Genomic DNA, 12,011 nt, shown 5'->3' on the forward strand with positions numbered 1-12,011 from the left:
ATTTAGATTTAATCTACATATATTATTAAAGGAACAAAATTGTGAAACATTGAAAAACAGTTGCAATAATGTAGGTTGATTATTGTAAATATGATCTTATTCCTATAAGGGTGTAAGACTGAACAGAATCATTTCATTGTTTCTACTTGGTTAATCTTTTAATAACTAAATTGGGATAACATTAAAAATTAGTATATGAGTTGCATATTTGCTCAAAATTTTTAAATAAGCCAAAAATACATGAATTGGTATACTGGTAATAAATTAAAGGCACTGACTTCTTTTGAATTCACAATTAACAAATAGTGTGACATTTAATAACATCAATTAATGAATTTTTGTTGTTTTATATTCTGTAAAATGGGCCTCTTACTATAACAGAAGTAAATCAATATAGTATTTCCCAAAAAAGACTAGCTTTCAGTTATACTTCAATAAATATAATCGTTATTTCAATGGTTGATAATTTGAATGTTACTTTAAAAAAATCAGCCTGTTCACATATTTGTATAATAAACACTGAAATGATTATTCCATATTGATAGTAATTTTAACCTTTTTTTAAGAAGAATTTGTAAACATACTAACAATCAGAAGACTACAAAGAAAGGAGGTAACATGTTGAGAGTTTACTGTAATTATAAAGCATTTAAAGACTAACATACAATTACTTTTAACACATGAAGATCTCCAGTCCACTTCAAGCATTTTTGGCTTCTCTGAAGAGTAACCATCTCAGTAAACTAGCCCTTTGATGGGTACCAACTGCCTCAAGATAATGTATTAAATGAGTTTTTAATTATTTGCTCTTATTTAAAAAAAAATAAATGACTGTCACAAATCCGTTCACTAGGAATTGCTGAGAAGTAACAAAAGGACCAGCTGAATACTGCAATTCCAGAAGGTTCAGGCAACACAGAATTTCAGAAGTAGTCACCAGCACACAGTGGTTCTGTTCAGAAATAACTGTACCATCCAAGTGTACTTTCTGGGTAATATTTTCAGTCTCTTAGTCTAGCATGATATAATGTCCCGTAACCTTTATTTACCCTTTCACATTATGTTGCTAAATGACTTCTTCACAAAATAAGTACATTATCCTTTCAGAAAGAGCAAATGCCCTGCACAATAAATGGCAAACAGGAGAGAAGCTGCACCAGTGGTGTGTAGCTCAACTAACATATCCCAAGAAGTGGATTAAATGATGCACGCACACACACAGGGACCAAACACTGAGCAGGGGGGAAAAGAAGAACAAAGAAATTACTCTAAATAAGAAACACAGTCAAAGGTAGGCCAAACATACCTCTCTTAAAAATACTGTTTACTTAGTAAGTTTGAGAAGCCAGTAGAACCAGTGATCAAAGATTTGCTTAAGGCAATGAATTTCAACAACTAGAACAACATGATCAGCTGCTTTCAGGGGAATAAGATACAAGAAACTATCATATTTAGGATATTTTCTTAGGTTGTTGAAAAGGAATTGCTAACTTAAATGAGGTAACAGTTGTGAGTAAAATAACCTAGTACAGTTTCTGACATGTAGTATCTAGTAAGTTAGCTAATAGTATTACAATTACAGAATTTCATCCCCACACCAAGATAGCACAGTGATATTTTATCACAATTTTGCCAGAAAATTGAAGCTTAAATAGAGGCATCAAGTAACCAGCCGTAACACAGTTAACTGGTGGTCAAACAAGATGTGAACACAGGTCTGTATGATTGTTGAAAGCTATATGGTTGTATCAGACATATACTTCACAGGTGTTTCAAAATCATCTGTATATATATAAAAAGAAACTTGAATCCTGGAAATGAAAATCTGGACCTCTTGGAAAAGACTGAATATGAATAGTAGGATACCACTAAAAGAAAACCACTGAAGAAGGAGTTAGTGGGCCAAAGATTTCTTCAGAATGCAAAAGAAAAGGATAAAGAAATAAAAGGTAAAAAAAAGAAAAGTTTTCAGACACAGAGACCCAGAGGACAGATCTAGTTTTCATTATCTATTAGCAATTCCAAGAGGTGAGAATAGACAGTGAGGGAGAGGCAATATCTGAAAATAGAGTATTTGAGAATTTGACATAATTGAAGAACATAATTCCAAAGGAATAAAGCTTCACATTGAAAGAAGTCACCCACTGAGTACCAACTGGGATAAATTAAAAACAAAAACACACACAACAAAGAGAAATTCTGAGTAACAAGGATAAAGCAAAAATCTTTTAAATTATCATAAAAAAGAAAAAAGACTTATCCACAAAAGAGATACCAAACTTCCACTTTTAATAATAATTCAGGGGGAAACTTGTCTTTATCAACCTAAAAGGCTGAAAACAGAGAACGGGGGAAAATAAGAGCATGCTGAAGTTCTTCTCTTATTCAGAGAAAAGCTAGATACCTACAATTCCAGACATTATAAGAAAAACATGTTTAAATACACATGTTAAAAATATATTGTGGGGCTTCCCTGGTTGCTCAGTGGTTAAGAATGCAAGGGACACGGGTTCGAGCCCTGGTCCGGGAAGATCCCACATGCTGCAGAGCAACTAAGCCCATGCACCACAACTACTGAGCCTGCACTCTACAGCCCCCAAGCCACAACTGCTGAGCCTGTGCTCTACAGCCCGCGAGCCACAACTACTGAGTCTGTGAGCCACAACTACTGAGGCTGCATGCGCCTAGAGCCTGTGCTCCACAACAAGAAAAGCCAAAGCAATGAGAAGCCCACGCACCGCAACAAAGAGTAGCCCCATCTCGCCACAACTAGAGAAAGCCCGTGTGCAGCAACGAAGACCCAATGCAGCCAAAAATAAATAAATAAATTTATTTAAAAAAAAAAAAAAAAAAAATATATATATATATATATATATAGTGAAGGTGGGGGAATTGGAGGAAGGGGGTCAAAAGATACAAACTTCCAGTTATAATATAAATAAGTACTGGGGATGTAATGTACAGCATGATAACTAGTTAACACTGTTGTATGGTATATTTGAAAGATGCTAAGACAGTAAATCCTAAAAGTTAAAGAACGTTTTTTTTCTTTTTTGTGGGGGGGGATCTATATGAGATGATGGATATTAAGTCAACTAAACTTACTGTAGTAAATATTTCATAATATATGTAAGTCAAATCATTAATTCTCTATACCTTAAATTTGCACAGAGATGTATGTCAACTACATCTAAATAAAACTGAAAGAAAACAAATAAACAAACAAGCAAACAAACAAAAGTGATAACGAAGTAGGAAAGAAAGGTATGCTATTCAAACCAGTAGAGCAAATAAAGAATAAAACAAAGAAATGTGATCATTCCAATGATAGTATGGAAAATGGAAACAAAGAGAGGGTAATATAAAAAAATTAGCAGGTGTAAGTCACAGTAAATATTAACACACTGCCAGAGACATGCTCAGACTAAATTAAAAAATAAAAATCTATGTCCACGTCCATAAAAGACATCTTAAAACAAAATGACACATAAAGTTTTAAAATTCAGGGATATGAAACTATACAGCAGGCAAATGGAAAGAGAAAGTACATATAGCAACAGTGACACCAGACAAAAAAGAAATCAAGGAGAAAAATCATTAAAAGGGAAAAAGAAATATTTACATTGCCAAAAAGAATAATCTTCCAAGAGTGAATAAGAGTCACTGATTCTTATACATTTAACAACACAGTTTTTGAAATACAAAAAGAAAACATTTCAAATAGCAGAAATTAACAAATCACAATCAAATCACACTGACAGACTTTAAAATACCCCTCTCAGAAAATAACAGATAAAGTAAAAGAAAAATAATGTTATGAAGGATAGGAATAACATATTCAAATTATCCTAATGGATATAATATTAACCTAACAGACATTTCATATGTAACACTCTGGACTCCACATGAAAAGAAATCACATTCTTTTTGAAGACATGAAACACTCAGAGACTGATCATATAGTGGACAGCAAAGGCTAAATTAACAATTCCTGGGGCTTTCCTGGTGGTGCAGTGGTTAAGAATCTACCTGCCAATGCAGGGGACACAGGTTCAAGCCCTGGTCTGGGAAGATCCCACATGCTGCAATGCAACTAAGCCCATGTGCCACAACTACTGAGCCTGCACTCCAGAGCCCGGGAGCCACATCTACTGAGCCCGTGCGCCTAGAGGCCGTGCCCTGCAACAAGAGGCACCTGTGCACCGCGATGAAGAGTAGCCCCTGCTCACCGCAACTAGAGAAAAGCCCATGTGCAGCAACAAAGACCCAATGCAGCCAAAACTAAAATAAATAAATAATTTTTTAAAAAAAAAACATTCACTTAAAAAAAAATTCCTAAATATTGTTATCCTGCAGGCCACATTCATTAACCTAAATACAATAAGGTATGAAATCAATTAACAAACAAAATAGATAAATTAGGAGTTTGAGATTAACATATCACACTACTATATATAAAATAAACAACAAGGACCTAATGTATACCACAGGGAACTATATTCAATATCTTGTAATAACCTATAATGGAAAAGAATCAGAAAAACAATATGTGTGTATATGCGTGTGTGTATAACTGAATCACTTTGCTACACACCTGAAACTAATACACTGTAAATTAACTATAGTTCAATTTAAAAAAGGTTAAAAAAAAGAATATGCAAAAGAAAAGAAATCAATAATAAAATGACAGCCAAAAAAATTTAACTGGGAACTTTATTTCTAAAACTAGCGTATTGGGGCTTCCCTGGTGGTGCAGTGGTTGAGAGTCCGCCTGGCGATGCAGGGGACATGAGTTCGTGCCTCGGTCCGGGAAGATCCCACATGCCGCGGAGCGGCTGGGCCCGTGAGCCATGGCCGCTGAGCCTGCGGGTCCGGAGCCTGTGCTCCGCAACGGGAGAGGCCACAACAGTGACAGGCCCGCGTACCGCAAAAAAAAAAAAAAAAAAAAAAAGTAGTGTATTGGTTAAAGAGCAAATCAAAGTGCAATTTTTTTGTATTTCAAACTGACAATGACCACACTACGTAAGAAAAACTGTGAGATGTCACCAACATGGTACTCATTGAAAATAGTGAGACAAATGACATTTTAGAGAACAATTAAAGTTTGAAAATAAATGAATTATTTCAAAACAAGCACTAGAAAACAAGAACAAAAAAGACAGAATTAATAATAAAAGTTAATAAATGAGAAATACTAGAGACAGAGAAAAATTAAGCATTATAAGAAAACACTAAGAACAACTTCATACCAAAAACTTTAAAGTCTATATGAAATGGATGGCTTCCTAACAAACTATAACTTATCAAAACTTACCAAAGAACAAGCAGAAAAACCAACACCACACTAACCAAGGTAAAAAAATTAAAGCAACTGGCCAAAGGTCTACATCCTCAAAAAAGGCACTAGCCTGAGGGAGTTTTATAGGAGCTCTAATACACAAGCATTCAAAATAAACAACTTTCACCTGAAACAAACCCTTCCATAAGTGAGGCTCACTTAACCCCATTCAAGAACCAGGTAAGAATAGCAAAGAAAAGAAAAATTATTGTTCCGTCACACTTCAAAGTAGATGTAAAATTCTTAAGTAAAATTTAAAAATGGAATAAAACAGGGTATGCGAAGAATAACATCAAATAGAGTTTAGCCCAGAAATGTAAGGATGATTGCCATCAGAAAATGTATCAATGCAATTCACTATATTAAGAGGTAAAAGAAAAAAATGACATGATCAGGTCAACAAACTATTTTACTACACATTCATGATAAAATGTCTTAGCTAAGAGAAGGAGAGAATTTCCTTAATCTGATAAAAAAAGATCTAAGAGAAGGACATAAAGACACTATTCATAGTAGTCAAATATTAGATGCATTAAAATATGTAAATATAGAGACTTCCCTGGTGGTCCAGTGGTTAAGATTTCACACTTCTAATAGAGTAGGGGGCACGAGTTTGAGCTCTGGTCTGGGAACTAAGATTCCACATGCCATGTGGCGTGGCCAATAAATAAATAAATAAATAAAATATCTAAATATATATACAAGAAAGGATGTACACTATTCACCAGGAGTAATCAGCATTGTACCAGAGGTACTAGTCAATGCATTAACCAAAAGCAAAAATAAAAAGAAAGAAAAACGGAAAAAGGAAAACACCGGACAAGGCAACACAACTATCATTCATTAGTGACTTAATGATTTGACTTTATGTAAGAAAATCTCCAAGAGAATAAACTGACAAACTAATAAAACCAGTAAGAGAGGTATTTTAAAACTATATAATTCAATCTATCATTTCCACAGAAACAGAAAAATACATCAATAGAACACAGTATTTAAGTTCCAAAATATTTGTACATGATTAAAGCATTTCAAATTAGTTAGAAAAAGCACACACTATTCTACAGATGGAGCTAGGACAACCAGTTGTGTGTGTGTGTGTGTGTGTGTGTGTGTGTTTGGGGGTGGGGGGTGACGGGAGAAGAGGGGTAAAAAGATTGATCTCCACCTCACAATATTAACAATAAATTTCAGACAGACTTTTTAAAAGGCTTAAACATGAGAATCAAACACATACATGTATAAAAGAATATATAAGGGAGTATATCAATGACACTGGGGTAGGAAAGACCTTCTTAAAGTACAAAAAGAAAAGCAAGAAGGAAAAGATTGACAAAGTTGACTACATAAAAACTGTCAGTGTCCCCTGGGAAATGGCATTATAAATAAAGTTAAAAGAAAACACACCTAACTAGCTTGGGGAATTGGTGGGGCTGACAGCAAACATTAAGACTAGGAATGAAAGTCAAAAGGAAATTTCTTCTTATCTTTTATTCATTCAGCATTCATTCACAAACATTTATTGAGTGTTTAATATGTGCCAGAGCCTGTTATAAGCACTAGGTATATGGAGCAAGCAAAACAAAGGGCCCTGTTCTCATGAAGCTTCCTTTCGAGAGAGAGAAGCAAGGCTCTAAACATGTAAGCCAGCAAGCAACTAAAACACTTTTTATTTTAAATTAAAATAACTTCAGAAATTAGTAAATAGTAGGAAAAATAAAACAGGATTATAGTTATTCTCAAATGTTTTGGCAAAGAAAAAAATGTATTCATGCATTACCTCTGAAATGGAAACATTAACCTTTGAAACTTTATAAAATTTAATTTTCTCTATAATAGTTTATATTTAAGGAATTTATGCACATAAAGATATTTAACCTTCTGAAATACCTGGATAGAAATTCTTAAAAGGCCAAATCCAGCAATGACTGACCAGAAAATGGGGGTTTAATGAAAGAATTACAGGCTTTGTGGAGAGATACTTATATATCCATTGTGGCACCAAGTAGAGGATAGCACCTTGTGTCTGGTCCTGAGAGATGGAGCTGAAAGCCACACTGAGCTTCACAGATGTGGTGAGCAAGTTCCATGCGTCTTGAGAAGGACGCAGGGAAGGGCCCTTTAGGTCACAAACACTAAGGCTCTAACTGGGCAAAGGAGACGGACCAAAGATGTCCAGACACTCCATCACGCCATCAACAACCTGCCACTTTCTCTCTCTCTCTCTCTCTCTCTCTCTCTCTCTCTCACACACACACACACACACAGACACACACACACACACACACACACACACTCTTGCTATACACCAAGGAGGAGAAGCTGTAGAGCCCAAAGCTGTGGGGCTGACAAAACTTCTAAACCAAAAACCTTACATGGACAGTAAAATAACAGGCTTTCAGGTCAAAAACAGATGTCAGTCTGTCTACTTCCTAAATATCTGCACAATAGCACATATAAAAATCCACCATGCCCCCCCCCATTTTGGAGGGGAAAAAAAAGACCTCAGGCTGCTATAATCTTATGGTTCATTTGTTAAGGAAAAAAGCTCAAATACTGGTACTTTATAAGTTACATTCCATTTCATTAAAATATTTTATAGAAGGCTGAAGCATGTTAACTCATTTCTTTGCAGGTTACCTATAGTCATTTCAGCAGAAATAGAAATGTGCATAGTACTCTTCTCGCTTTGAAGCTTTTCTCTATTTTCATTCTAAAATTTAAAATGTAAAAACACAGATTTACAAGTCTAATTAAACAAGAAGCAGTTTCCAAAATATAAAAAGCTCCTTCACTTTTTAATTTATCATTAATATTTCTTAAAAATATACTCACAAATATATTTAACATATTATATAATTTATTTAAAATTCTATTACATTCAGTCAATCTGTCAATAGTAAATGAATTCCGGGAGTTCCCTGGTGGTCCAGTGGTTAGGACTCGGCACTTTTCACTGCCGAGGATATTAAATTTCCCAGGTTCAATCCCTGGTCAGGGAACTAAGATTCCACAAGCTGAGTGGTGCATCCAAATAAATAAATTAATTAAAATAAATGAATTACATAAAATGTGATATTCAAACATTATTTTTAATTAATTACTTACCCAAGACAACTACCAACATACTAAAAAATTGCCCATTAAATAAACCCTGCGTTTGTCTAAAGCAATGACAGACTCTAAAGAACTATTATTCTTTTTAGACACTCAGGTCCACATCTGCCTTCTATAAAACACATGTTCAAAGCATGAACGTTTGAGTAAAGCGAAACTTTCCTTAGAACAAGTGTGTTTATTTGAACACACAATTTCAGAACCAAATCAACAAGTGTTTTACGGGTTCACACTCATAAGGGATCACATGTGTGTTTATTTGAATGTAATCTCATTGAAATAAACACAGCTGCGTTTATTTCAACGTGTGAGAATCGAGATCTACACATGTTTGTGCAAGGACGAATCAAGAAACCGTGGCTTAGTGCATAGAAATGTGACTAGGAAATAGCACACAGCACAATCACTTTCTTCAAACATGTTACTGAAAATTAAAGCTACAGCAAAAAGATATTTCAGAAAAGCTACAATTCAATGCATCCCATAATGAACTCAAGATATCAATTTACACTGTGAAGTATTAAAGTGTCTCTTTTATGTTTCATTTGAAAAAAATAAAGAAAAATGCAAAGATGATAAATAATAAATACGCAAGAACCTACCCACTGAAATTTACCATTCTGTAGTATAACTTCAGCCCTTTTTAAAAAAATAAACAAAAAGATGTAAATAAAATTGACATCCTCCATTTTTCTCTTCCTGGTCCCATTCAGCTTCATCCCTTCCTCCTCAGAAGTGAATACTGTCATGAATTTGAGCTAAACAATGTATATATCATTGTTTTGCTTTTTTCTAAAACATATACAGAAGATATAAAGTAAAAATTCTCCTATGTTTTGTTTTCTATCAACTTTGTTTTTGAGATTGATCCAACAATGCTATTTCCAGTTTTCTCTATTACAAAACAATTCTGCTATAAATATCCTTGTACACATCCTTGTGCAGATGTTTGAGACTTTCTCTAGGGTATAACTAGATGCAGAATTGCTATATTTCTCAAGTTCTGCTAGATACTGACCAACTGTTCCCCTAAGTGGTTGTATCAAAGTGTACACTGATTTGGAATGGATTCTATAATCAGGACAATCTTTCCCAAGCATAGTGTTCAAGAAATTGGTTTCTTAAATGGCAAAATTCCATTTATTCCATACCTTACAACACCTAAGATACAAATGTGCAGACTTTCACATTTTTGCTTGATCTGCTTAGGTTAGCACAGTAGTTCTCCACCAGAGGTGACTGTGCCCCTAGGAGACATTTTGATGGTCCTGACTAGGGGAATGGTACTACTAGCATCTAGTGGCTGGAGATCAGGGATGTCTCACTCTCCCCAGCTTTACCTTTCGAAAAATACAATGTCCAACTGGCTTGTTCTGATATAAACTCAAATTCACTCCTTGGCCAAGTATAAATTCCAGAAACTTTTGGCCTACGAAATCTTTCTTTAGTTAATAATAAGCAGTGACCTTAAGTGGAAGTGCTTTCTGACATCACAAACAGTTGAACTCAGAATAAGGAGAACAAGCTACAGCACATAAAGCCATTCTATAGCCCCATTAATCAGACTTTTTACAACACGTCTTTCTGAAGTAACTGACTACACATATCTAAACTGAAACAACTGGAAATACAACTAAATCTGAGTCTCATGGTTTATGAGAATGAAATCTTACTCTCACTTCCTAGTCGACTTTACTTAGTATCTTGGCTGACATTCTTGCCTTTTCTTTTATTTACATATCTATGCCATGGCAAGAGCAAGAAAGAAAGATTTTTAAGCTAAACTATTTAATTACCTCTTTTGGAAAAAAAGAAACAGGTGATAAAAGGTCAAAATACTACCTAGGAAGAGCTGAAAAGACACATGTTTGCTTTTGCCTCTCTGAGAGGGGTTTTTTTTTTTTCCTCTTTTTTCCCTACCCTACCCTAAGTTACAAAGTAATAAAGGGTTTAACTTTCTCTCAATTTAATATGCAAAATGTAACTTCATTATTCATTTGGAGGCCATGTGAGTCAATGGATTAAAAAAAAATGAACAAGAACTTGAGACAAAGAATTTTAATCCTAACTGACACTGACCCTCTCTTATTATTGTCATCCTTGGCAATTTTATTATCAGACCTTGTGGCTCTCAATAATGGCCTCTACAATGAAGTCTTCTCAATCTACACAACCATCCCTGAGTTTTAGTTCAGCACTTCCAACTACTTGCTTGACATCTCCACAATCGTTGCCCCTTACCACATTCCATGCTCCTGAACCTGAACTGCAATTTCTCTGCTCACTCTCAAACACCCTCCATCACAGAAGCTCCATCCATTTTTGAAAAACCCCAGCATCCTCTTGGCCAGCTTCTTCTCCTTTATTCCCCTAATTCCTGTACTGCTTCCTCTATAGCAACTTTTCTATCCATTTCTTCTTTTCCACACCCACAGCCAAGAGCAGGTCCTGGTTTATCATGTACATTCACCGCCTCCAGACTTGTCTCGCTTCTGCTTATTCCCAGTTTCTCCTCCTGAAATTCACCCTACACATATGTGGTCATATTAATCTTTCTTCTTCTTTTTTTTGTTTGTTCTTTTTTTAAAGTATTTTAAATATTTGCAGTTTTTATTTATTTATTTGGCTGCGCCAGGTCTTCGTTGCTGCATGCAGGATCTTTAGTTGCGGCATGTGGGATCTTTTAGTTGGAGCAAACACTTAGTTGCGGCACGTGGAATCTAATTCCCTGACCAGGGCTCGAACCCCGGCCCCCTGCATTGCGAGTGTGGAGCCTTAGTCACTAGACCACCCGGGAAGTCCCTTGTATGTTCTTTTTTTATTGAGGCATGATTGACACACAATCAACTGAATATATTTGAAGTGTACAATTTGATAAGTTTGATAATCCTATGAAACAGTCACATTCAAGACAATGAAGAGATCCGTCATCCCCCCAATTTTTTCTTGTGCCTCTGAAATCCCTCCCTCTACTCCTCTCTCCACTGTAAAGCAACCACTTATCTGCTTCTTATGACTACAGATTAGTTTGTATTTTTTAGAATTTCATGTAAATGGAATCATACAGTATGTACTCTTTTTTGTCTGGGCTTTTCAATCAGCATAATTATTTTGAGATTCACCAATGTTGATGGGTAGATCAATAGTTCTTTCCTTTTTATTGCTGAATAATAGTTCATTGTATGCACAGACCATCATTTATCCATTCATTTGCTGATGGATATTTTGGATATTACAAATAAATCTACAATGAACATTCATGTATGCATCTCTGTATGGACATACGCTTTCTCTGACTTGGATAAATACTGTAAGAGGAAAATGACTAGATCAGTGGTAAGTGTAGGTTTAACTTTTTAAGAAACTGCCAAACTATCTTCAAAGTGGTTCTACCATTTTACTTTCTCACCTGTAGTCTATGAGAGTTCTAGTTTCTCTACACTGGATATGATCAGTCTTTTTAATTTTAGCCACTTTAATAGGTGTATAACGGTATCTCGTTGTGGTTCTAATGTGCATTTCCCTAATGACTAACAATGTTGAATATTTTCCATGT

At 35.1% G+C, this 12,011-nt stretch overlaps 1 protein-coding gene across 11 annotated transcripts in view; it reads right to left on the reverse strand.

Annotated features, from left to right (window-relative positions):
• The window catches only part of BBX (BBX high mobility group box domain containing), a 281,580-nt gene that overhangs the window by 233,824 nt on the left and 35,745 nt on the right, over positions 1-12,011 (reverse strand). Inside the window, exon 1 of one of the 11 annotated variants that reach the window (XM_079921622.1) lies at positions 7,979-8,051. The exons of the other annotated variants lie outside the window; for them this stretch is intronic. The gene's annotated coding sequence lies outside the window, so the exon portion shown is untranslated. Of the gene's footprint in view, positions 1-7,978; positions 8,052-12,011 lie in introns of those variants that run through there. 11 annotated transcript variants of the gene reach the window in all.

This window comes from Stenella coeruleoalba, assembly GCF_951394435.1.
Source record: "Stenella coeruleoalba genome assembly, chromosome: 5".
Lineage (NCBI taxonomy): Eukaryota > Metazoa > Chordata > Mammalia > Artiodactyla > Delphinidae > Stenella > Stenella coeruleoalba.